Here is a 25,564-nt window from a genome sequence, read left to right on the forward strand (position 1 = left end):
ACAGACTGCTGCTTATTTCCTGGGAGATGTTTGAATTGACTTTAGAGATAGGTGACTGGTTATTCCACTAGGAGAGGAGAACACAGAAAACATATTGAAATGAAGCTAGAATGAGAGATGAAGGAGAAGAAATACTATATTTTTTCTTTGTCTGCCTCAAAAGAAAGCAATTGCTTTTTTCTTTTTCCCAATCTTTGTATTTCATTAAAATAAACTTATTTTATTTTACTTAAAAGTTCAACCTGATGCTGCCAGACTGTCAATCACCAAAGAGTCCAGAGCTGAAAACAGGGAGTGGATTCTCAGGTGTGGAAACCTGCATCTCAGGAGTGAGGCTTCTGTCAGTCTCTTGGTCTGCGTCCACTAGGATGCAAGGATGTGATTGCTTGGTCTGACAACACAAGGTGCTGGACGAAGAGGTGAGTGTACCCCTGGCAAGTGTAAACTGGAGTATTTTTGGGACTGTATGCATCATCTGTGTGTACATCACCTGTACCTTAGCAGGAAAGGATAGCACCAAGAGAGTGGCAATAAAAATGAACTTTCCAGAAACTTGAGAACTAAGAATACATGTAGAGGAAATTGGATAATATTTATACAAACAATATCAACAATGCCAAAATGTAAATAATAGAAATGGAACTAATAATGGCAGTTGATGGTCCTATGAGCAAGGAAGGTAACCCAAAGGCTTACACGACCACCAAAAAGTTATTTAATTCTTACATCTGTTTGCAGAGGGAGTTGATTAATCTCCCCCGGATTCTGGAAATGTAGCCTGGCTGGTGTCAGTGATCAGCTGATGTTGCTGTAAGGAATCAGGGACCCAGCTGCCAATGGCAGTGTGACTTAGTAGTGGGACTCATGACGTGAGCTGGGATAAACCTCTCTCACAAGAGATGATAATAATCTTGCATGACAGCTGTGTTGAATTGGATATACTTCATGCAGATCCCTGGACCTAAGAAAGCTGTGACACAAAGTGGTTGCTGTGGGATTTCTCCCAGTCTTCTCAGGAGTTCACTACCAACACACAGTGGAGTGAATTGCAGCAAACGTGCTGACTTGTGAAACAAATCCGCCTGTGGCATCCTACTCCTGCTCTGTCTGCTGTGATTCCCTGCTGGCTTTGGGTGCCTATTGGGTCCTTTTGGTTCCTACCCAACTGAGCTTACCCTACCAAGCCTACATGCCTACCTCCTCCTTTAACCTGACATAAGTCTAATATGGACACACACTAATGGTCTTTCTACTCACAAACTCCTCTCCAACTGTATATTAACACAAGGGTAAAGACAAGTATGTGTGGTGTTCTTGGTTTTGTACTGGTAGTAAGCCTTCAATGACAATTCTGCAGTGCTGGCTCTGACCACCCCTAATCTTGATCCAAGCTTAACTAGAAGGACTTTCTAGACAGTCCGATTGTATACCTTTGGAGAGAGGGACTGCATTGTGACAGCTGCCTGTGAAGGGAGGGGGAGGAGGGGGAGAGAAGTGAGCAATGGATCCTGAATATGAGATATAGAGATGGAACATGAGATGGAATAGAGACATCTAAATCAGGAGTTAAATGTTGAGAGGGTATCACTATAAGGTGAGACACAGCTGCCTAAAAGAAAAAGAAGGGGCTAACAGGGCAAGTACATCAGCAGATGACTGGACTACATACTCCAACAGATTTCTTCCACTCATACTGCTATAGAAAAAAGCTGGCAAATTAACTTTAACTTTTCTGCATGCAATTTATTTTTTTCCCATGCTTTTTAGGGGGATGGTAGTAATTTATTTTTTTTTCTTCTAGAATTTTGCTACAGCTTTGATTTTGGAGGGGATTACAATCCTCTCTTGATTAACGTTTTTATTTCAACTACTATTTAAATAAATTGAATATTGTAAGTAGCATTCTGAAATATGTTTGCATATCATATGTTGAAAACTAAATAAATATTTCAGAATGTCATAAAAAGAGCAGGATTTCAGTTTAAGGAGATATAATGTAGGGATTTTCTATTATTATTATTATTTTGACACTCTTGTTCTGTCTAAGAAACCATTTAGCAAAAGTAAAAGCTCAAACGGCTACTTTATTAGTCTCTGCCTGTTACTGAGTAGAGATGTACTGAGCTATACCAGCATAATTCATAGAAATAACTGTTCAGGAAGAATGTTGATACCTTGTTATTTCTGCTTCCATTGTTTTATTTGCTTTACACTGCTTAATAATCCTTGTCATGTTATTTTTCATTATTTATAAATGTGATAGATCAGGCAACATATTCTATTCTATGGGGTCCAGCTTTCACATGGAACAGTAAGCCAGAGGGAAAAAAAATAGATCATGCACATCTATAAAACTAGAAACTGTTGCAAAATTGGACTGCTTATGTTTCATTCTTGTTTCTCAGTTCTATTTTTAGCTGAAGGATAGATTCATGCCATTCCATTTTCCTTCCTTGTTTCATCTGTTATTTTTTAAGATTATCTCATTTCTGGATTTTTTTTCCTTTTAGAGTGGTGTATCAAAACAGGATGTCAAATCTACTAGTTCCTGAAAGATAACAGCGGCCATCCTGCTGCATTCACTGGTCAATCTACAGTGGCTATCATGGTTCAAAGCAAAGGGAACAAAATGACCAGTAAATCAAACAAGTTAACATTACTGAAAGTCTGTTAGCCTAGTCTACATTAGTCTATTGAGTAAATACTCATACAGTGATAGTATGTCTTCAGTAATTTGAAATGCAAAGTTTGTATGGGTTTTATTGTCTAAAAATCTGAGTACAATGCAGTATTAAATGCATGTGCATATATGCACAGCCCATATGTTCATGTGTACCTATCATGTCAAGTATGAAAAATTTTGTAACTGATGTGAACACCAAACTAGGTCACTCGGTTTGCTCATCTGAACTTATATAACCTAAAATTGGGAGAGAAATTGAGACCTTTTTAAAGTATTTGTTAATAAAAGACATGTAGATAAACCTTACTATGTTTTCCATTGTGTCAAAGTCTACCAGTGCTCATCACTATCAGGGAAGTTGCCTACTTGTAAATACACCTGCACAGTTTGAAATATATATTAGAGCTTTCTGCTTTCCTATTCCTAGTACTACTGTAGCTGAAATATAGGAGGCAAATCCTGACAATAACAATGTTCACAAAGCCAAGAATTTGTTAATCCCCTTCTCTTGGTTGCATGTTTGGGAAAGGGTAGCCTTTTGGAAGAAGAAGTAGAGAAACAGAAATATTCAAACCCTTTGTTACAAGTAAGGTATTAGCAACAATTGATAAAGTAAAATAATAGTAAATGTATAGTTAGCTGCTGGCTTGGAGCTGGTTACTTTATTTGTTATTTAGTACCGCTGTACCACTGTTTCAAGAGAATGCACAACAAAAAGGAGAGGAGAGAGTGCTGAACCCATCAGTATGTTGGGAGATAAGAACATCAGTTCCAGAAAGGATTTACGGGGGCTTTCAGCATCACTTTTCATTAGCATAGGTTTGCATAGCAGGAACATCCACAGTACATGGTACAGCTGCACTGCTGCACAGTCTTATTACTGCAACTGATGCTGGATCTCCCCACTCCAATGAGGGATTTAATTACTTTTATCAAAAGTAATGTAAATCTGCATTAATGTAAGGTTTAGCGTGAAGGTTAAATAAAGCTTCAAATCATCTCTCGCGTGTCTTAGACTTTTCAGACTAGCCCAGGTTTAGCAACGGAAGTGATGATTGGTTCTTACGAGAGCAAAATATGTTGCGCTCTCAACATTACTGAGTCTGCAAGGTACTTCTGGAGACTCTCTAGTCCAACCCCCTCCTCAAAGCAGGGTCAGCCAGAGCAGATTGCCCCAGCTGGGTTTTCAATATCTCCAAGGATAGAGACTCCACAACCTCTCTGAGAAACCTGCTCCACCATTCAATCACCCTCACAATTAAAAAGTGTTTTCTTATGTATAAATGGATTTTTCTGTATTTTAGTGTGTGCTCATTGCCTCTTGTCCTGTCACTGGGCACCATGGAGAAGAGTCTGGCTCCCTCTTCTTTACTTCCCCCATCAGGTATTTATACACATTGTTAAAATCCTCCCTAAGCCTCCTTTGCTCCTCATGTCACATGCTCCAAACCCTTAATAATCTTTGTAGCCATTTACTAGACTCACTCCAGTATCTCCCCATCTCTTGTACAGGCAGCCCAGCACTGGACTCAGCACAGCAGGTGTGTCTCACCGGGGCTGAGTAGAGAGGAAGCATCATCTCCTTCAACCCGCAGGCAATAATCTGTCTAATGGAGCCCAGGAGGCTGTTGACCTTATTTGTCACTGCTGGATCACAGTCAACTTAGTGTCCATGAGGAGCCCAGGTATAGGACTTCACATTTCCCTTTGTTGAATTTAATGAGATTCCTGTCAGCCCATTTCTCCTGCCTTTCAAAGTTTCTATGAAGAGCAGCACAACCTTCCGGTCTATCAACAGCTTCTCTCGGTTTTCTGCAAACTTGCTGACGGTGGACTCTGTCCCATCATCCAGGTCATTAATTGAGATGTTAAACAATATTGGCTCCAGTATCAGTTTGTGAGATACACCGCTAGGGACTTTAGTTTTCTTAGCCCCATCCCTGCGTGGCTGCACAGAATCTCTATATTTCTCCTGAATCCTGTCCCTGCTTCCACTTATTGTATGCTTCCTTTCTATGTTTGAGTTTTGTCAGGAGCTACTTGTTCATCTATGCAGGCCTCCTGCCACCTTTTTTTGGCTTTTTGCACACAGGGATGGACTGTTCTTGAGCCTGGAGGAGGTGACCCTGGAAAATCAACAAGCTGTAATTATGAGTATTAGGTGTCTAATAGCCCAATCTAAAGACATTCCTAAAATTATCTTTGCATTACATGTTTTAAACAGTGAGGAAAGAAACAGATTAGATTATTTTTTCCATCCATTGATATCAATTGGCACAATAATTCTCTACATTATTTCCTAGTTATTTTTTCATGAAAATTCCCACTTCCCTGGGAGAAAAATCTGGTAATTTTATTAATCAATAGTTAACATCAATATCTGACCTTTGAGATGTTTCTTCATAGTAAATCTAAAACCTCTGCATTTTAAGGGGATTAAATAGGTTAACTGAACACTTTTATGCTTTCCTTTGGCCTTGTAAGTTCTTAAAAAAAAAACCCAAATCCTCATTTTTATATATTCCCTGTGCATGTCATTCAGTATTAAATTAAATGTATTGAATTTACTGAAATGATTTTTTTTATTTTTCAACCATTTGCTTTCAAAAGCAAAAATCTTAGGTTTGTGAATAAGTTTTCTGTAAACAATGTTTTGACAAGATTAGACAAAGATTAACCTATTGCATTTTTTTGGCATATGATTGCCTGAAAGATACAGTTCCATTGTTTTTTGACTGAAGGAATGAAACTTATGAATGAGAAGAACAGTAAATGACGAATAACAAACCCATAAAATTGTTCATGAATGCTGCGGTTTTTTGCATGCAAACTAAATATTCATACGTAGAACAGTAATTTCCTAAATATTCATGTTGAACAAAAACTTCTCTGTATGAGTGTTTGCTAGCAATGAATATTAAGGAGCAGGAACACGATCTGCAGAAACAGCTGTGCAGAACTGAAACAAATGTTCGCTTAACCCTATTTTTGTAGTAGCTATACAGCTCAATTTATCAGGAATCTTTCACTCCTTACTTACCGTTTCATCCAGATGCACATATACAAGATGCACATATACTCTTCTATTCCTTCTACACAGTTCTGCCAGTCACTGCCATAAATCAATGTTTTAACTCTTTGCCCCACCCCTACCCTGGTGTTATATAGGACTTGAGGCCTCAGGAAGGCAAGCAGAGGGTAACGAATTTTACTTCCAAACTGCTAGGTTGGAATTAGATGAAGCATTTTATGACATCCAATGCCTTTTACTTTCTTGTCATAATCATTAAGGATGAAGGTCCTCAGTGCGCTATTACTGATTTACAATATTGAAACACTTTGTCATTTTTTGTGAGTTTGAATTTGTAAAGGGAGGTCAAACTCTTGGTATTACAGAGTAAGGGATTAATGCTGTCAAGCTAGGTGCATTACAATGATCTTCCAAACAGCTTGATAGAGCTACGTTTCATTTGGTTGAGTGACTTCAGCAATTTAACATGGAACATGACCTTACAAAAAGAAAAAAACAGCCAGTGAATAACTGGATTGCCCATATAGTAAATTTGAAACAAACTGAGGAAACAGTAGATAATTGAAAGAATAATTGTCCCTTCTTACTAGTGAAATATTTGGTGGTCATGAATAAAGCCCCCCAAAAAAAATTTTGAAAATTTTTTTAATGACTTTGGAAAAGTATCCTAATGCTTCTGCCTTAGCCATCCAATACACAGAGTTAAAAAAAAAAAAAGTGGAATCTGCCACAGGCTTATTGATACATGATTGCATGCATTTTTTATCAGTGTGTTCCTGGATAAAACGAAGTCTTGGGAATAGTCAGGGTTTTCAGTCAGACAATATGATGGCTTAAGTGAAAAGTGAAAAATAATATCTTAAATTACTTATAGTTCCATTCTGCATGTAGTTTGATTTTAAGCAGTTTCAATGTTCGTTAAAAATTACTATTACCAGTTTACAGTCTGCATGAAATATGCTGGTTACATCAGCAATTTTTAAATGTTCAAATGCCCATGTGTTATCAATCTACTGCTACAGCTGTTGGTCAAAGTCAGTAGCAGAAAAGTCATAAAGCAAATGTGATACTTTCAAACTAGAACTGAGAAATGTTGTGGTGGGAAGGATCCTGCTGGATCCCTACAGGAGATGAATAGAGAACTGTGGTTTCTGGGATCCAACCTAGCTAATTTCCCTAATCAGTCTACTGATTTCACTGTTTTTATAGGTAACTATCATCTAGGGTACTTCTAGAAGGAAACACTCTTAAGAGAGAGATTTTATAAGGACTTTGAAAAAAAAAAAGGAAAGCATAACGTGTAGTTACATTGACAATAACTCTAATACTTCTTATAGATTTCAAACATGAACAAAGAATTTAAAAATATTCCTTGTATTAAAAGGAATCAAAGATAATCCTACTTCAGATCCTGAAATGGTTAAAATTTTGGAAAAAAAAAGATTATGCATCTAATTTTTTTATTCTACTTTGGCATTGAAACTCTTCAAAAGATGCATTGTGAAATATGAAATGTTTTCCACAAGCATTTCCTTTTGTAACATGTTTATTTAACTAATATTCTGAGAATGGTCAGTTTTCTTGCCTGCAGAAATGCTATTTCACCTTGTAAGTCTAATTTTATATACACAAACATCTAATTTATGTCAAATAAAGGAGAGAAAGGTAGAAAAGAAATTAGAAATACACTGCAAAATTACAGAAAAGAGTGAAAAGAGGGGTTTTTTTACTATGTCTTCCCCTTTTGTGAATACTTTTTTAACACTGTATTCTGTCTCTACATTTTGTTAAAATACTACTGAATGATATAATACAAATGCTTTTCAATCACATTTCAATGTTACTATTTGAGATTGTCCCCTATACATAAAACTTGTAATTATTTCTTTCATATTTTTACTTGCAGCAGATTTTGTTAAAATTATAATGGCCTTTTATAGTATGAAAGAACATTTGCATTTCACAGTTTGAGTAGCTCTGAGAATTTTTTGCACTTTACCAAATTACTTTTTCATGGTCCTGGATGGATATTAAAAAATTTTCAAATAACTATTTTAAAGTATGTGACTGCAAAAATCCATTTAAGAAAACCAAACTTATTACAATACAACAGGACTTCCTATGATTCTCTTAGTGTATCTTTAAAATTAGTTATAAGAATTGAGAGCTATGTCAGGTTACTTTTAAGAAGATGCAGATCAAACCTTCTAGAAACACACTGACACTAATCAGAATGAAAGTGATTAAATATTTGATTTACTATTTCACTTCTGAAAATACTAAGAAGCTCTATTAATCTACTGCAAATACAGTTTTCATAATACTTTTCAACAGTGTACTCTCAGCCAGGGGACTCTTGTTAGCTCTTTGTCAATAAACAAAACCTAGTCAAAAATTTTCACTAAAATATGTCCATGATATCCTTTATATAAATCAATATAATATTTGTAACAGAAAATGCTTCAAAGTTTTATGTAAAAAAGATAGGAAATATTGTGCCTTAAAGATAAATCAATATTTTTATTTAACTGGAACTCTAGTTTTCACCACAACTTAGCAGTATTAGTCTTACAAAAAGGTAAGCTTTGATTTTACAAACTCCCTGTGGTATCTGATCTAATCTGTGCTTTCCTTTAGCTATAAACAGTTTCATTAAAATATTGACAGGTAGAGGATTTGCGAAAAAACCACAAAACTGATGGAGAGGAAAGAATATCAACTAAACAGACCAGTTGGGTGGGTTAATTTTAAAGATTTTGTGTACATGTTCTTACACTATTAAGTTCTTTTGTAATTCACTGTGAAGAGTCAACCATCGAAAAGAAAATTTAGTTTCTCCTTGCTTAGGTGGTGTTTGCATTAAATTATTTTTAGCACAGAATAAAAAGGTACTTTCTGCCAAGCCACAAGCTCTAAACAAAGCAATTGCTGGAAAATTTAAAAAGGCAGCATGAAATGCAAGAGAAAGGCTCAATCTATTTAATCATGCCTAAGGGTTGCAAAGTCACCCTTACAGACTGAATAATTGTTTACAAATAGATTTTGACAGGTAATTTCACTGAATACTCCACCCACATTTTAACTTTATGCGTCTAGTCCTACATCCAATGAAATCAAATGGCAGATTGCAGTTGATTAGAACAGGAATGTGTTTCATGTGCTTCTGAGAGCAGGGGAAAGTAAGCAGATTTGGGGGCACTTCAAGTTGTCGAGCATCACAGACAAGCTGTGGAGATATCAGTCCTTGTTCCTGCCTGTTCAGCTCCAGCTGATACAGACCACACAGTGGATTTGGGAACACTGCTTAAGCCTGCCCACATGTAAATTAAATTTCTAGACTGGAAGAAAAATTAAAAACAAAAAATAGAAAGGCCACAGGAAATCTGTTGGAGGTGTATCCATATAGCAGCTGCAATAAAACAATGCAAATGGCAGGATGAAATGTATTTTTAAAAAAATATCAGAGGAAGGCAACACATCCTATATCTTACATTTGCTGGCCTCCAGGCTGTGTCATGTCTGCCTCCTCACCTAGTTTCCAGGATGATATGATGGACCTTTGCTATTCCAATCATATCCTGTTACAGGCCAGTTGTACTGAATTGCACAGCGGTGGTAGGGAGGCATTGGTCTCTCTTTCGGCCACAAGGGAGACCTTGATGCTCAACACCAGACACACCAATCCCCACACTCCTGCTGCAGTGTGTGGAACAGTAATTTGAATGTTTACGGATGTGTTGCTAGTACTTGATGTCTCCTCTTCAGCTATGTAAAAACTAAGCCACAGGTTTTGGCAGGTCTGAAATGTGGTTTTTACGTAGAAAGTTTCAAAAGGAGAGAAAAAAAATGCAATTGAAACAGGCTAGAACTTTTCAAGAGGGAGAAAAATAATCTGGATCTTTACAAATGTTAATATTTTCTTTTAAGTCCTCTAATTAACAATGAAACCTATTCTGCACTCATAGCCCAACCAAAATTCTATTGGACTCTATATTTAGTGGCTGTTAAATTACATCTATAATTAATATACACAGAAAATGTGAATAAGATTAAAATGTCAGCATTTGTTTGAAGTGGCAGAAAATTTAACATGTATTTAAGATTACATTCTTATTCTATTTTATTATAAAGCTGTTTGTTTTATTAAAATGTATCTTGAGGCTCTATTGAGACAGATATCTGATTTCTGCAAGTTTTGATGCTAGAGCTTATCTCAAGATTGAAGCGCAAACACTGACTGACGTATTTTTAAAGAATTTACAGTTTTCAACAACCCTAAGAGTCAGTTGCCCTTTCTGAACTAAATCATTGGGGGGTACTATGGTTTATTTACTGGGCATGCATAATGAGACTACTGCCCTTGGTGGAATGGTATCTGGATTCCCCCCAACTACGTCAGATGAATAAAGATTTCAGGCTTAATTTTTTAAAGCATATGAGAAAACATGTTAGTTCAGTACTTCCAGTGCTTGAATAGCTTTTTGTGCTAGTTTACTCTAGAACTACATTGACACCAGTATCCCCCACAATCATTTGATTTCATGCAGTTCTTGCAATGTCCAATAACAGACCCTAATGTTGATTATTTACTGTAATAATAAAAAAAATGGCCTAATCATAGCAGAATGAGTTAACAGAGGAAGAGGGGGCTTCTCTCCCCTACTGTGATTATCATTAATGGCTGAAAAAATTATAACTCTGGGTATATTCAAAGTCATTTTCTGAATAGTCTTATGAATTCCCTTAATAACATTAATCATTGATAATCATTAATAACATTAATTGCTGAACATTATCACTGAACATATTTTCTGTTAAAACAAAAACCCTGAAATTATACCCAAAACTCAGTGAAGTTCATGGAAATTCTTCCATGAATGGATAATGACTCAGGTTAGACAACAGGTTTCCTCTGGTAGTAAATAAGTATTGTGACTTTTCTGCTTAGTCTCTAAAGCAACAGGGTAAAATAGAAGTATCACTGCCTTTCAGTTCTGCAGGTAACACACAGCTCTAACTTAAATATTTAGGTATTTTATTCACTGCAGGTGACATTTTGATATCTAATTAAATTGTTCTTTAGAGAAAGAACATCATAAAGCTGACTTCAAAAGACCATGAACCTTATTAGTTAAGTACTTGCTTTTAAAAAAGTGCATATTTTATGACACAAAAGTGTTGGGGGGTACACTTCCAGTACAAATGAATTTCTGATATGAATTTGTCAAACTGCTCAAAAGGCTGTAGGCAGTACGTCATAGACTATATCCAGTTTGTTTTCGGAGTGTATTATTTCAGAACAAATAGCCGTCATAGCAATGTCATTTTCATGATTAAGTATTATTTCTATTTAATGATATTGTACAGTATCTTCACCTCATTACATTTCATTTTTATATTTTTTTTTCTTATATAAGAGAATCCCATTAAGTCTGTTTAGATAATCTATAAAATCCAGCAGAATGCTGGTTTTCCATTTATTCACCCAGGAGAGTTCAGGCCACGAAAAAGCTTTATTTGCTCAAAAATTGTCAAAAAGAAAAGTATTCAGTTCAAAGAGATATAAAAGATGAGGCACCAAGGGGAAGATTACATTATTGTCTCTAATTCATTGGCCTTCCACCTCTCACACTAGCTTTTGTTAAACATAAAATCCAAATAAAGAGAGGATTGTACTATTTTTGCTGTTTTCAGACAAAGCAATCGCAAAATCACAAACTCCTTAACTTCCTCAGACATCTTGCATTTTCAGAATTATCAGATATTTCAACAAAATCAAACCTCACTATTCACTTTCCATACCCTTTGAACTCATATTGTCCCCCATATTTTTTTTTTAAGTCTATCTATTTTTTAACGGGAAAAGAACCATTTATTACATTCAGAGTGTTTTATTTTAGTGTTCACCTGACAGGTTCTTGTGGGACATCCAAAACACTTTGTTTCTACTCTAGCAGGCACTTGCTTCTAAAAAAAAATGTTTTCTTTCTCATTTTGTGTCTTGCTTTCTCCATATTAAATCCAAAATGGTAAATACAGGTCAATCTCTTATATTTTAGATACAAAGAAAGTTGAAATCTATAGATAAATTCAGATTCTTGATTTAAATGAAGATTTAGTTCTAGGGTTCATTTTGTGTCATAAACCCATCACAAAGATGGTTCAAGGTCAAGCTAGACGGGGCTCTGAGCAACCTGATCAAGTTGAAGATGTCCCTGCTCATTGCAGGTGGGGTTGGATTAGATGACCTATAAAGGTCCCTTCCAACCCAAACTATTCTATGATTCTATTTTCCAAGACTTCTAACATTTTAGCTGTCTTCTGACCTGTATTGAACTGCTTTTTTTCTTTTTTTTTTTTTTTCTTTCAGAAAACATATATCAAATACCTAGCTTCTGGCAGAGCCAGTAATAGATCAGAGCAATCTTCCTTCATTTTCTTGTGTGATAATCCTAACACAGCATATCTGAATAGATGTCTTCTTCATTCATTTTAATCCCTGAATGTTACTCTGTGATACAACTATCTAGACAACTTCTCTCTTCTACCTTTGTCCATTTGACACTAACCTATTACTTAAACCATCCCACTTTTTTCTGCATGTCTGCTCATTTTTCAGAATTCATTCCATTTACCTAATTTTGCAAGATTGTGCTGATTGTAGATCCTGTCTTCCAAAACAGCTGTGATCCTGCTTAGTCTGCAGATGAAAATGAAAATCCAAATGTTGCAGAATGAGGTTTAAGATTTTGATAGGACCTACTGTTTTTCTTTTTTTAATTATTATTTGGTGGGTTTTGTTTCCGTTTGGTTTGAGGTTTTGCTTTTGGAGTGTTTCTTTTTTTCTAATATTCACCTGATTATTAAAATAAATTGGATAAAAGATTTTTTGGGGGTAGGATTTGTTCTAATAAAGTGTAGCTAAGGGTGTCTCAAAGTGCACAAAATTAATTTTCCTCTGCATTACATACATGCAAATGCACGACTAGTGAAAGATCTTACAACATGGGTAAATCACAGTCAGTTGCTCACTGGAAAAAAAAATGCTACTTGTCACAGAGACTGTATTTTTATTTATTCAGAAGCACCATAATCAGGGGGAAGTTGCAGCAAACAATACAGTCTCTTCCTTAAGCCCTCAGTTCTACAAAGTTCACCTTCAGTAACTCCACCCTAGTTTTGTCAGCTGAGTGCACATTTTGGAGTGATTTTTGTCTATTTTTGGAATAGACATACAGGGTCAAAAGTTTACTCCTATGGTCAGTAATACATACTTAAAGAAGAGCATAAGCAAGATAAATCGTTTACTACAGTAAGCTATGTCTTCAGCCACCCTGAGGCTTAGACACTTCCTGACTCAGGTGTGTTATCTTTGTGTTTAATAGCTTTCAATGGGTTCTACATCCATGAATTTGTCTATTTGGTTTTTTTGAGCTCAGCTGTAAATTTTGTCATATGCTGTAGCTGCAAGTTCCATGGTGATCAAACAAGGCTGAAAGGAGGAAAATACACAATAAGGAGCAAATATACAGGGTTAAAAGGAATAGCTACATTCATCATTAGGCCATTAATAGTTAGATCTTATTTCACTAATCTTCATCATCCTTGGCTGGCAGTGTCAAAAATGCCAACTGCATGCCAAATGCCATTGCCAAATGCAGTTGACAAAAATGTCAATGAAATGCAACAGTTTACAGTCTAATTCTGATATTGTAATGAGGGAGAGCATGGTTTCATATGCCCATTAGTATTACTTAATCAACAGAAAAATAAAAAGTGGAAGATGTAGGAATACTGTCATAATGGAAGATTAGCACTTAAGGGTCAACAGATCTCAAATCTAAATGCTAGTGCTAAAACAGCAGTTGAATTTTATTTTGAGAAACATATATAACCTCAAATCCTCAAAAACCCCAAACACCAAAACAGTCTCAAGACTGCAAGTAAAATACTAGCTCATTCATCTTGTTTGAGTCATTCTGCCCCCTTAATTATATTTTGGAGGTATTCCCTCTGAGTGCCATTTCTCTTCACATTTTCTGCTATCTCCATCTGGAGTTTGTTTACCAGAACTTGCTCCACTTCTCCCAGGCTTGAGATTCCACTAAAATGGATTACTGACATTCATTACAACATATGATATTTGCAGCCTTTACCTTCCTCTATGCATTTATCAGAGAGATAATCATGCAGAACCTTTCCTCAGAGTTCCTTTCAGTCTGTTCTTTCAGGTGCAAAGGAAACCAGTCACAAACCATTGCAAAAGAAGGAAGTGTAACCAGATTTTGCAAAACCAATCTCCATTCCTTCATTTAAAAATATTTTTTAATGACATATCTAAAATGTACACATATATACAAATATATTTGTATTAACTGTTAGTCTTTGACTTACTGCTTGAAGCAGCCTATCAGGTATAAAGAAAATATATCATTATTTCTGTGTAACATTTCTACAGCAAGAACAAGTTTTTCCAAAGTCCAAGCTTAAGACAAGATCCTTTTTTGTTGCTTACACTTTCTTGCTGAAAAAAATGAGGGTCTCACAGCAGTCTAAACAAATCCAACCTACGGCAGAAATTGGTGAGAAAAATGGTCTAAGATCTTGTTAATTCTTTTTATCTTATTGATCTGCTGAGTTATAGCAAAGTTTACTCCATTACTGTTTATTCTAACTGTGGAACTTTCCCTTAACGCATTTTCCATTACTTTTGGATTCTAAAGATACCATGCCTCTGTTTGGTCACCCTGTCCATATGAGTAATGTGTGGATATGGGGGAGGGAAAAGGGAAAAGAGAGTGTGAGAGGAAGAAAGAAATAGGCAAAGACTCTCTGAACTGTATCTTTAAAAGCCTAAAAAGCCTAATCTCCATTAGAAAATGCAGGAATGGATGAAAAGCTGGGAAAACTGGCAGAAGAGTTCATTGAATATCAGACCTTTCCCAACATTAACCAGATTATTTAATGTCACTATCTGAACTCAGATATCTCCATAAACAAGCCTTTTTTATACATACAAGAACATGAAATCGAGAAAGGAAGGCCAATTTTCATGAGGTCTTCGATTCTTTTTTTTACATTATTAGTAAAGAATTATCATAAAATTGTAAACATGTCATTTTTAGCTGCAAGTCAAACTAACAGGAAAAGTAAATATGCCATTGTGTTAGGATTTTACCATGTGACCCTCCATGATAAGTTACAAATACATGCCACAACCAAGTCAGTAACTATATACTTTAACTTACAATATGTGTATCAGTTCCCACAGCCTCCTGCACTTTGGGTACTTACAGAGGTATTAGCTGCCTTCCCTGAGGTGTAATTGTAAAATAAATAAATAAGCATTATCATGCTGCGTGATGTATCAGTAGTCAGAAAGTGGCTCTTTCATCAGGAGTCAGTGCTGGGGTTTTTGCTGAAAAGTATGTCTGGATTCTAGGGCTACCGGTCTTTATATGGGATATATGACTGTGGTCATTAAGAAGTCCTCGGGGCAATTTCAGTTTTCAAAGGACGTGTACACCAGCTACATACTAATGCTGATTCTACACTTTCCTCATAGATTTCCCACCAGGTAAGTCATACTTCACACTGCCTACAGACCTTTTGAGTAACGTCTTAACACATGACTAACAACTACCTAGCTCCAATGTAAAACACAGGGCGATTTGTCAATATGCAGAATTTTTTCTATACACCAGGAGCCTAAACCTATAGATTATGTGCACTACAGATTATGTTCCTGTAGTGAAAGAAGACACTTGCACTTGCCTGAGGACTATGGAGTTAGAAGTCAAGGATGTTGCACTGCGAATGTCTTGACACTAATTATGCTTTTCCTTTAACTCAGTAAGGTTTTATATATTTTAAGTGAAAAAAGAAAGTATCCAGGGACTCAGCTGTGCCATATTCTATCAGAATGAAGGAATTTTTACAGGCCAAAATCAGTGAAGCTTCTTAAAGTAATGAGTGCTGTCTGGAAGGTGGCACAAAATGGCCCTCAGCAAAGCAGAGTTACTCAGGAAATAATAGATTGAACTCCAAACAACCTGAACATCAAATGAAAGAATGTGAGCATTGCTACCTGCAAAATATGAATGTAAGAAATGTCCTGCTATCTCAGAAGCATGGGCCATCTATTTTGTCTCTTCTGCTGGCATTAAGAGATGCTATTTAGAAATACGCAGAGCATGCAAAACCAATCATCTTCTGCTGTCTATTCTCATACTCCCCTGCACAGCAATAACTGTGGCAGGGTTGTTGGTATGTTTCTGCCTAGTCCTGCTCTCCAGGAATTTATCTAATCCCTTGAACCTGCTGATGCTATCTCCCCCCACAATTTCCTGTGGCAGAAAATTGCACAAGTTTATCGTCTGTTGTGTAAACTATCTGTCTCAAATCAATCTCACTAGTTTCATCAAGTGCTTCCTAGTTTTTGTGTTGTGGATATTGAAAGGCAAAACCACATACAGTTTATATGCTGCCTCATGACTTTGCAAACTCCTACAACTTGCAAATTTGGAGATTTCACTGTGCCTGCCCTGCCCCAACTTTGAGCAAGTATTTCCCTTTACAGAAGCCATATTGTCACTTTCCCAACAGACTGTTTCTACATGCACTCAGTCTTCTTAATTAATATGACAGACTTTGCCATCTTACCTGTGACAGAAGTCAGGCTTAGTGGTCTGTGGTTCCCAGGACCCTTTCTAGAGCTCAGGAGTGGCAAGATACACACAGCCAGCCTCTTAAGCCTATAGCAACAAAATAATACTATGTTGATTGCCAAAAAGTCTTAATTCCACAACCTAAACAAACAGATATCCCACTACATTCAACATGACCTAAGCATAAACTCCTATGTGCTTCATTGAATAGGAATGAATAGAGCATGTGCTTAATGGCACTGCCAGCTTAGAGCGGAGACAAGGATTGCCAGCTGAAGAGCCTCCACTAGTGTTAACATTCTCTTGGCACAAGAACCAAGCACCAAGCTCCAGCAGTAACTATGACAAGAGTTATACCTACAGTAGTGCCCCAAAATAGCCTTTACTTACTGCCCGACTGTCGTGGTTTAGCCCCAGCTGGCAACTAAGCACCACGCAGCCACTCGCTCACTCCCCCTCAGTGGGATGGGGGAGAGAATCGGAAGAGCAAAAGTAAGAAAACTCAAGGGCTGAGATAAAGACAGTTTAATAGGGAAAGCAAAAGCCGCACACACAAGCGAAGCAAAGTAAGGAATTCATTCACTACTTCCCATGGGCAGGCAGGTGTTCAGCCATCTCCAGGAAAGCGGGGCTCCATCACGCGTAATGGGTACTTGGGAAGACAAACGCCATCACTCCGAATGTCCCCCCTTCCTTCTTCTTCCCCAGCTTTACATGCTGAGCATGACGTCATGTGGTATGGAATAGCCCTTTGGTCAGTTGGATCAACTGTCCCGGCTGTGTCCCCTCCCAGCTTCTTCTGCACTTGGCAGAGCATGGGAAGCTGAAAAGTCCTTGACTAGTGCAGCAACAACTAAAACATCTCTGTATTATCAACACTGTTTTCAGCACAAATCCACAACATAGCCTCATACAAGCTACTATAAAGAAAATTAACTCTATCTCAGCTGAAACCAGGTGTCCTGGTTTTGGCTGGGATAGAGTTAATTTTCTTCCTAGTAGCTGGTATAGTGCGGTGCTTTGGATTTTAGTATGAGAATAATATTGATAACACGCTGATGTTTTGGCTGTCGCTAAGCGGTATTTACATTGGTCAAGGACTTCTTTTTCTTCAGCTCCCCATGCTCTGCCAGGTGCCCAAGAAATGGGAGGGGGCACAGCCAGGATAGCTGATCAAAACTGACCAAAGGGCTATTCCATACCATATGATGTCATGCCCAGTATATAAACTGGGGGAGCTGGCCGGGGGATAGCGATCACTGCTCGGGGACTGGCTGGGTGTCAGTCGGCGGGTGGTGAGCGGTTGTATAATATTTTTTTTCCTTCTTTTTTCCCCTCCCTTGGGTTTTGTTCCTCTCTCTCTCTCTCGTTGTTTTCTTTCTCATTATAATTCATTATTATTATTATTATTATTATTATTATTATTATTATTATTATTATTATTATTATTATTATTTTGTTCCAATTATTAAACTGTTCTTATCTCAACCCACGAGTTTTCTTACTTTTGCTCTTCCGATTCTCTCCCCCATCCCACCAGGGGGGAGTGAGCGAGCGGCTGCGTGGTGCTTAGTTGCCAGCTGGGGCTAAACCACGACACCAGGACACCCTCAAAATTGTTGCAAAATAAGTCATTCCATGCAAATGTCAGAGTGCTTCTGTGGAAAAGTATACTGAGTGAGGTTGAAGCCTCTGAGAACCTAGCATCACAACGATTAGTTTACATAGACTGTTCATCAGAAGAAATGATCAGACACGTTGATTTTTGTCTAGAACATGAAAACAGAAAGAAAACATCTGTAAGTAATTAGCTGGCATCCTCTATTCTGTGTATGGTACATATAAAGACAGAACTCACCACTCTTGAAGTCTTCAGTGGAACACAGGCACAGTGATCAGAGGCTTTTGGTATGTGGTGACACATTTCATTAATTCTTAATGCTCTTGATTTTTATAATAATTTCAAAAGGTATTGCAAGAAACAATGCCAGTCCAACTGAGCTAGGAAATCTGACTTGAAAAACCCTCTCTAAGAATCAGACAGAAATTTTACCCACAGTCTGTTAAGTTGCATTCTATCAGCAATGCTAGCTTGACCTAAAATGGGTTGCTATGAATCAAACACAAATTAACTAAATATGGGAACTTCCAAAAACTTTTTAAAGTAGGTTTTGTATCATCAGAAAAAGTTAGTGTTTTAATTCACAACTCCTGCCTGGTCTACTACTAATGAAAGATTCACTAAATTATCTTCATAAAGGTCAAAACGCTAATTAGGAAATTCTCTTCAGTGATAAATCAGACATGTGGAACAAATGATTAGATCAGCCTTTTCTAGAGTTCAATTACCCTTCTCTTCATTTTAGAAACATAAGAAAATTCAAAATAAGAGCTGAATTTTGCATCATTAAATATTTCTTCTTTTTTAATTGCATAGAAAATGATCTTGGAAGGTTTGAGTTTACATAAATTACCTTTTAGTTAAATTTATGTACATTTTTTACATGTACCATTAGTATTTACTTATTAGCAGCAATGCAATTAATGGCTATAAAATAATTTAAGAGATATCCTTCAAGTTAATAAGTGTACTAATAATCTAAACTATAGCATTTAAATAAAATGCATCTTTCTAAACTACACAGAGTTAAAATACAGCAATATTTAAAGAGCAAACAAAAATATAAAGTAATTTAAATGAAAATATTATTTCCCTGTTCAATCAGACTTTTAGAAATGAAAGATCTACCAAGAATTTAAAGATATTACAAACAGATATCCATCTATTTTTGAGAAACCAACAATAATTAAGAAAATACTTGTAATACCTCAGCAAACTGAAACACTAGCATTTCTCATTCTTATTTGCAACACTACTGTAAGTGTAAGGCTTGTCATATATATTGAAGATGTGTACTGTTGGACAAAAAATAATCCTTTCAAATTCCAAAACTGCAGAACACTCATAGTAAACACTGTAAACACCTTTGGCTTAATTACAACACCATTTAATACAAATGTTTATTATAACAGCATTTTCAGTAAAATGGCAGGGAAGCAGAAGCAAGTTCTTATACCGATAGTTCCCAACTCACCTTAAGGATCAAAACTGAACTATTTATGCCCACTGGAAAATTGCCACAAGCTATAATGATGTTGTATGCTTAGCTAATGTGCTTCTGATGATAGACAGTGTGAAAAAAACTTCCCAATAAGTTTTTATACATAGTATGGAATTAAATTGTCCAGCCATGTTACAAAAAAACCCACATGCACCCAAATCTTGAAGTCAAACCATGACATAGCCTGGACTCTGCAGTCATATGCTCACCTATCATCAGCTGAGAATTTACTCAAGTACTCATTTTTCAATTCTCCCGGGTATGGTGAGGTGTCCAGGTATTAACTGAGCTGATAATGAAAGATGATTAATTCATGTTTCATTAATACTTGCAGGATACAGAGTCAAAAGACATATTCATACAGACTTCACAGGTGTGGTCTTTTATGTAGATATAGAAAACATGCAAATTTTTGCAACAGTTTTTTGAACACGTACCTGCTTTCCCTGACATCCGAGACAAATTACAAATTTAGAAACTTAATTACACCTTCTTGTAATTTTTTTCTTTTATGGAGTTGTATTGGTTAATCTATTTTGGACAATGTGAAATGAAATGTGAGTATTTAACAAATATATTCCTGGGCTGGTTTTAGAATCATAGAATCATTTAGATTGGAAAAGATGCTTAAGATCATCCAGTTCAACTGTTAACCTAACGCTGCCAAGTCCACCCCTAAACCATGTCCCTATGTGCTACACCTACAAGCCTTTTAAATACCTCCAGGGATGGTGACTCAACCACTTCCCTGGGCAGCCTCTTCCAGTGCTCTATAACACTTTCGGTAAAGAAATTTTTCCTAATATCCAATCTAAACTTCCTCTGGTGCAACTTGAGGCCATTTCCTCTTGTCCTATCTCTTGTTACTTGGGAGAAGACGCTGACACCCAACTCACTACAACCTCCTTTCAGGTAGTTGTAGAGAGCAATAAGGTCTCCCCTCAGCCTCCTTTTCTCCAGGCTAAACAACCCCAGTTCCCTCAGCCACTCCTCATAAGACTTGTGCTCTAGACCCTTCACCAGCTTCGTTGCCCTTCTCTGGACACGCTCCAGCACCTCAATGTCTTTCTTGCAGTGAGGGGCCCAAAACTGAACACAGTATTCAAGGTGTGGCCTCACCAGTGCCAAGTACAGGGGCACGATCACTTCTGTAGTCCTGCTGGCCACACTATTTCTGATACAAGCCAGGATGCTATTGGCCTTCTTGGCCAACTGGGCACACTGCCAGCTTGTATTCAGCCGGCTGTCGACCAACACTCCCAGGTCCTTCTCTGCCAGGCAGCTTTCCAGCCACTCTTCCCCAAGCCTGTAGCATTACATGGGGTTGTTGTGACCCAAGTGCAGGATCTGGCACTTAACCTTGTTGAACCCCATACAATTGGCCTCGGCCCATCGATCCAGCCTGTCAAGATCCCTCTGTAGAGCCTTCCTACCCTCAAGCAGATCAACACTCCCGCCCAACTTGGAGTCATCTGCAAACTTGCTGATGGTGCACTCGATCCTCTCATGCAGATCATTGATAAAGATATTAAACAGAACTGGCCCCAATAATGGGCCCTGGGGAACACCACTTGTGACCGGCTGCCAACTGGATTTAACTCCGTTCACCACAACTCTCTGGGCCTGGCCATCCAGCCAGTTTTTTATGCAGCAAAACATACACCCATCCAAGCCATGAGCAGCCAGTTTCTCCAGGAGAATGCTGTGGAAAACGGTGTCAAAGCCTTTACTAAAGCCTAGGTGGATGACATCCACAACTTTCCCTCATCCAGTAAGCGGGTCACCTTTTCATAAAAGGAGATCTGGTTAGTCAGGCAGGACCTGCCTTTCATAAACCCATGCTGACTGGGCCTGATCACCTGCTTGTCCTGTATGTGCCACGTGATGGCACTCAAGATGATGTGCTCCATAACCTTCCCCAGCACCAAGGTCAGACTGACAGGCCTGTAGTTCCCCAGATCCTCCTTCTGGCCCTTCTTGTAGATGGGCATCATATTTACTAACCTCCTGTCAACTGGGACCTCCCCAGTTAGACAGGACTGCTGATAAAGGATTGAAAGAGGCTTGGTGAGCATGTCCACCAGCTCCCTCAGTACCCTTGGGTGGATCCCATCCAGCCCCATAGACTTGTGTGTGTCTAAGTGGTATAGCAGGTCACGAACCATTTTCCCTTGGATTATGGGGGCTTCGTTCTGCTCCCCATCCCTGTCTTCCAGCTCAGGGGGCTGGGTACCCCAAGAACAACTGGTCTTACCATTAAAGACTGAGGCAAAGAAGGCATTAAGTGCCTCAGCCTTTTCCTCAGCCTTTGTTACTGTGTTTCCCCTCCGCATCCAAGAAAGGATGGAGATTCTCCTTAGCCCTCCTTTTGTTGCTAATGTATTTATAGAAATATTTTTTATTGTCTTCCATGGCAGTAGCCAGATTAAGTTCTAGTTGGGTTTGGCCTTTCTAATTTTCTGCCTGTGTAACCTCATTACATCCTTGTCGTCCTCCTGAGTTGCCTGCCCCTTCTTCCAAAGGTCATAAACTCTCTTTTTTTTTTTTCCTGAGTTCCAGCCAAAGCTCTCTGTTCAGCCAGGCCGGTCTTCTTCCCCAGCTTGTTTTGGCCCAGCCTATGAAATGGTATCTGAGCGTTCCACCAAAGAGCAAAAAGTTTGTGAAGAACAGCACATTAACTTTTGCAAGAGTATGAAATCAAGAGAAAAAAATCTGAGGAAACAATTTAGCTTTTACTGATGTTATTCAGAGATGGGGATCTGCCTGAGATGGAGAAAAGCCTAGCCCTACTTGACAACACAGGGAGACAGCTTTGCAAGGACTGACTGAGTTACACTGAGCTACATTAGCTAAAGAAACCTGTAAGCAAAGATTTCCACCTTATTCTTAAAACACACTGTCCTCAGTGATTTATAATCACTTTTTGATTACTTATCACCACTAAAGAGATATGATCCGTAATCAAGAAAAAGTAATAACCCAAAAGCCCAGTCACAGAGGAAAATGTCTACACTCAGCACATAATATGGTGAGAATACATGTTTGATTTTAGTGTATTTTAGTATGTATGTTGTATTTTACTTAAGCTCTATGTAGGCTGTAGCACTGACTCAGAAAGCTTATTATTACAGCTGTACCCAGAAAGAAGTGACGTGTTTACCCCATGTCCGGGATGGGGAAAACCCAGCTGCCTGTGAGCCAAGACCCAGCTTTGTGAAGGATGGCTATGTGACTTTGGCCCAGCTGACTGAAAAAAAAAAGTGCTGTCAAGCTGTGAGAAATTACATAAACTAAAGGTAAGACTGTGCAATGGTCAAGGACTCCAGGGAAAAGTGAAAAGTCCCAATAAAATGCAGGAAATTGGAAGACAGCAACTCAGCAGGACTGAGGATTAGCCCGCACCAAGGTGCAACAGAGCTCACCTTCCCCACCTGACTGCCACCAGCTACATGCAGTGACTCATCAGGTGCCTGCATCAGAAGTAACAAACATATAAGTGCTTAGCTGATTATATTAGCCCAGGCAATCTGCTATGCATATTAGCCTAGAAATAATTGCTGTGTAAACATAACTTTTCTATATTCCTGCTTCTATACAGTGAAAGGTTCCCAAACAAAAGACAACTCATAAAAGAATACTATGGGACTTCTGCCTATGGCAAGGAGTAAGAGCACTTTGAAGGGATTGCATGTCAACCTGTTATTTAACCTCTGAATCTGTGTAGACAAAATAGTGTCAAACTTAAATAATTTCAAAATGTAGCAGAATCTCTGCATGCCTTAAAATGTGTAGAAGTCCTTTGACAGATGTTCTGTGTAGTCTGAAACATAAAACAGATAGCAAGACATAAACTCCCAGGCATTATATCACCAGCCCAGTACAGAAGCGGTTTTATGAACCGAACATTGAGCAGAAGCATGTCACAGGTGTGACAAATAAATGATCTCTGAGAAGATTTACAAATGCTGGAGCAGCAATGCTAAACATAAAAATAGACAGGCAAACATTCTTGATGAGACAGGTTGTACTAACTCCTCTTATTTGCCATAGCTACTCATGTATTTTCTAAGCCAAATGTGAGGTGCCTCCAGTGTAATAGAACTTTTCTAAATAACTCATGCTTCTATAACTTAAATCAATTCTCTCCCCACATTCTGTCAAAATGAATGTCTTGAGGCCTAGAAATTCAGACTTTAATGACTAGTGCTGTCAGACATTGATAGCAAATATCTGCTAGGTGGATGGAAAACATTCGTGTGATTTCATTGGAACCAATCAAGAAAAGAACAGAATTTGGTTTTAATGGTCCTGAAGCTTCCTGGACATCTGTTGGAAAAGCAAATAGAGACCAAAGCTATGCATTGATTGTGCAGCAGGTGTATGACAGGGTACCTCCTGATGTCCTCTTTTACTGACCTTTTAATCTATATGCCCAAGGCTTCCTTCCCTTGGAAACTAAAACGTCATGGATAATACTGCACACATACAGAGTCAGGATGCAACTAGAGTTTTCAGAAAGTGCTCTACCATCAGTAATACTCCCAAGCCCCACAGGTGAGAGAAACAGAGAAATACTAGCTGCTTCAGGCTAAGATATGTTCCACAGTGTTTAGTCAGTTTATCTTTGATCATCTAAATTCTGTTAAATTTAGATGCGTTGGATAGCCTAAACATTACATGTAACCGCCAGACACCTGCCCATTGCATTTTTGGAAGATGAAGAAAGGTTTGCAGCCAACAAATACCTAAAAATGCCTGTCTACCAGGCTGAGCTCAAAATTCAAGGATGGCACAAACTATGAAACAATACACTTCAACGTTCCTAAGAAAAACTTAGGAATGACACTGGATCAGATAAAGGATCTATCCAGTCCCATGTGTTTCCCCAGTAATACCTAACAAAGGATACCAAGGAAGAATATAAGTAGGTAGGAATACCTGATGTTTCTGGTAAAAATCTTCTTTGCCTCCAACTATTTTCATTTTAGTAAGTTCTCCCAGACCAAGAGTAGTCTTACTCATTTAGCAAGTCTCTGTGGATTTCTCTTACATGTATTTGTCCAGTCTTGCCTGCAATCTTCATTAATTTAAGCATTCATGTTATGCTATTGTCATGAGTTGCACAGACCTGTTCTCTGTTATGTGAAGAATCACCTCTTGTACATTTTGAATCAGCTCTGACTAGTTTCTTTTGAGTCTCACTGCTTGTATTGGAAGGAAATGTGAACAACTAATCCCTGTTTCCTAATGCCAGTTATGATTTTGTAGACCTTTATCTTATCCTCCGTAATACCAAGTCATCTCTTTTACAGTCCTAGCCTATTCAGTCTTTCCTCATATAGAAGACATTCTTTACCTTTGGTCATGTATCTTTGTCAGCTTTCCCTGAACATTTTCCTGTTCAATTATTCTCTTTTAGAGGTGAAGGAATCAGGATAAGGGGAATTCCCATACTTTCATATTCAGGATATGGGCAAACTAGGAATTCTACAGTGTATTGATAATGTTCTCTGTATTTTTCTTTATAAAGCCTTGGTAAGTCATAATATTTGATTTTCTTTTTTTGGCTGCTACTGTGCATTGAGCTAACATTTTCATAGAATTTTATTCTATAACATCAAGATCTTTCTTCTGAGTAGTAACAGTCAGCTTAGAGGTTTACATATCATTCATATGTAAAAATAGGATTGCTCTTCCCCACATCTGTCACATTTATACACACTGAATTTCACCTGCCATTTATTGCCCAGCCCCTCAGTATTATAAGGCGTCTTGACAATCTTTCATAGTCAGCATTTGTCCTTAGACTCCTCAATAACTTAATATCATCAGCAAATTTAGTCATTTTATTGCTCACCTCTTTTCCTGACTATTTATGAATGTGTTCCACCACAAACCCCTTTGGAACTCCGATAGCGATATTCCTCAGTTATGAGACCTGCCCTTTATTCCTACTCCCTCTTTCTGGTATGTTAAACATGTTTAACCAATCAAGTGAAGAAAGAGGAAGAATAGCAGAATAATAGCAGTATCTTTGGAAATAAATAGTTAAGTAAACATA

The sequence above is a fragment of the Ciconia boyciana genome, chromosome 1 (genome assembly GCF_034638445.1).
Source record: "Ciconia boyciana chromosome 1, ASM3463844v1, whole genome shotgun sequence".
NCBI lineage: Eukaryota > Metazoa > Chordata > Aves > Ciconiiformes > Ciconiidae > Ciconia > Ciconia boyciana.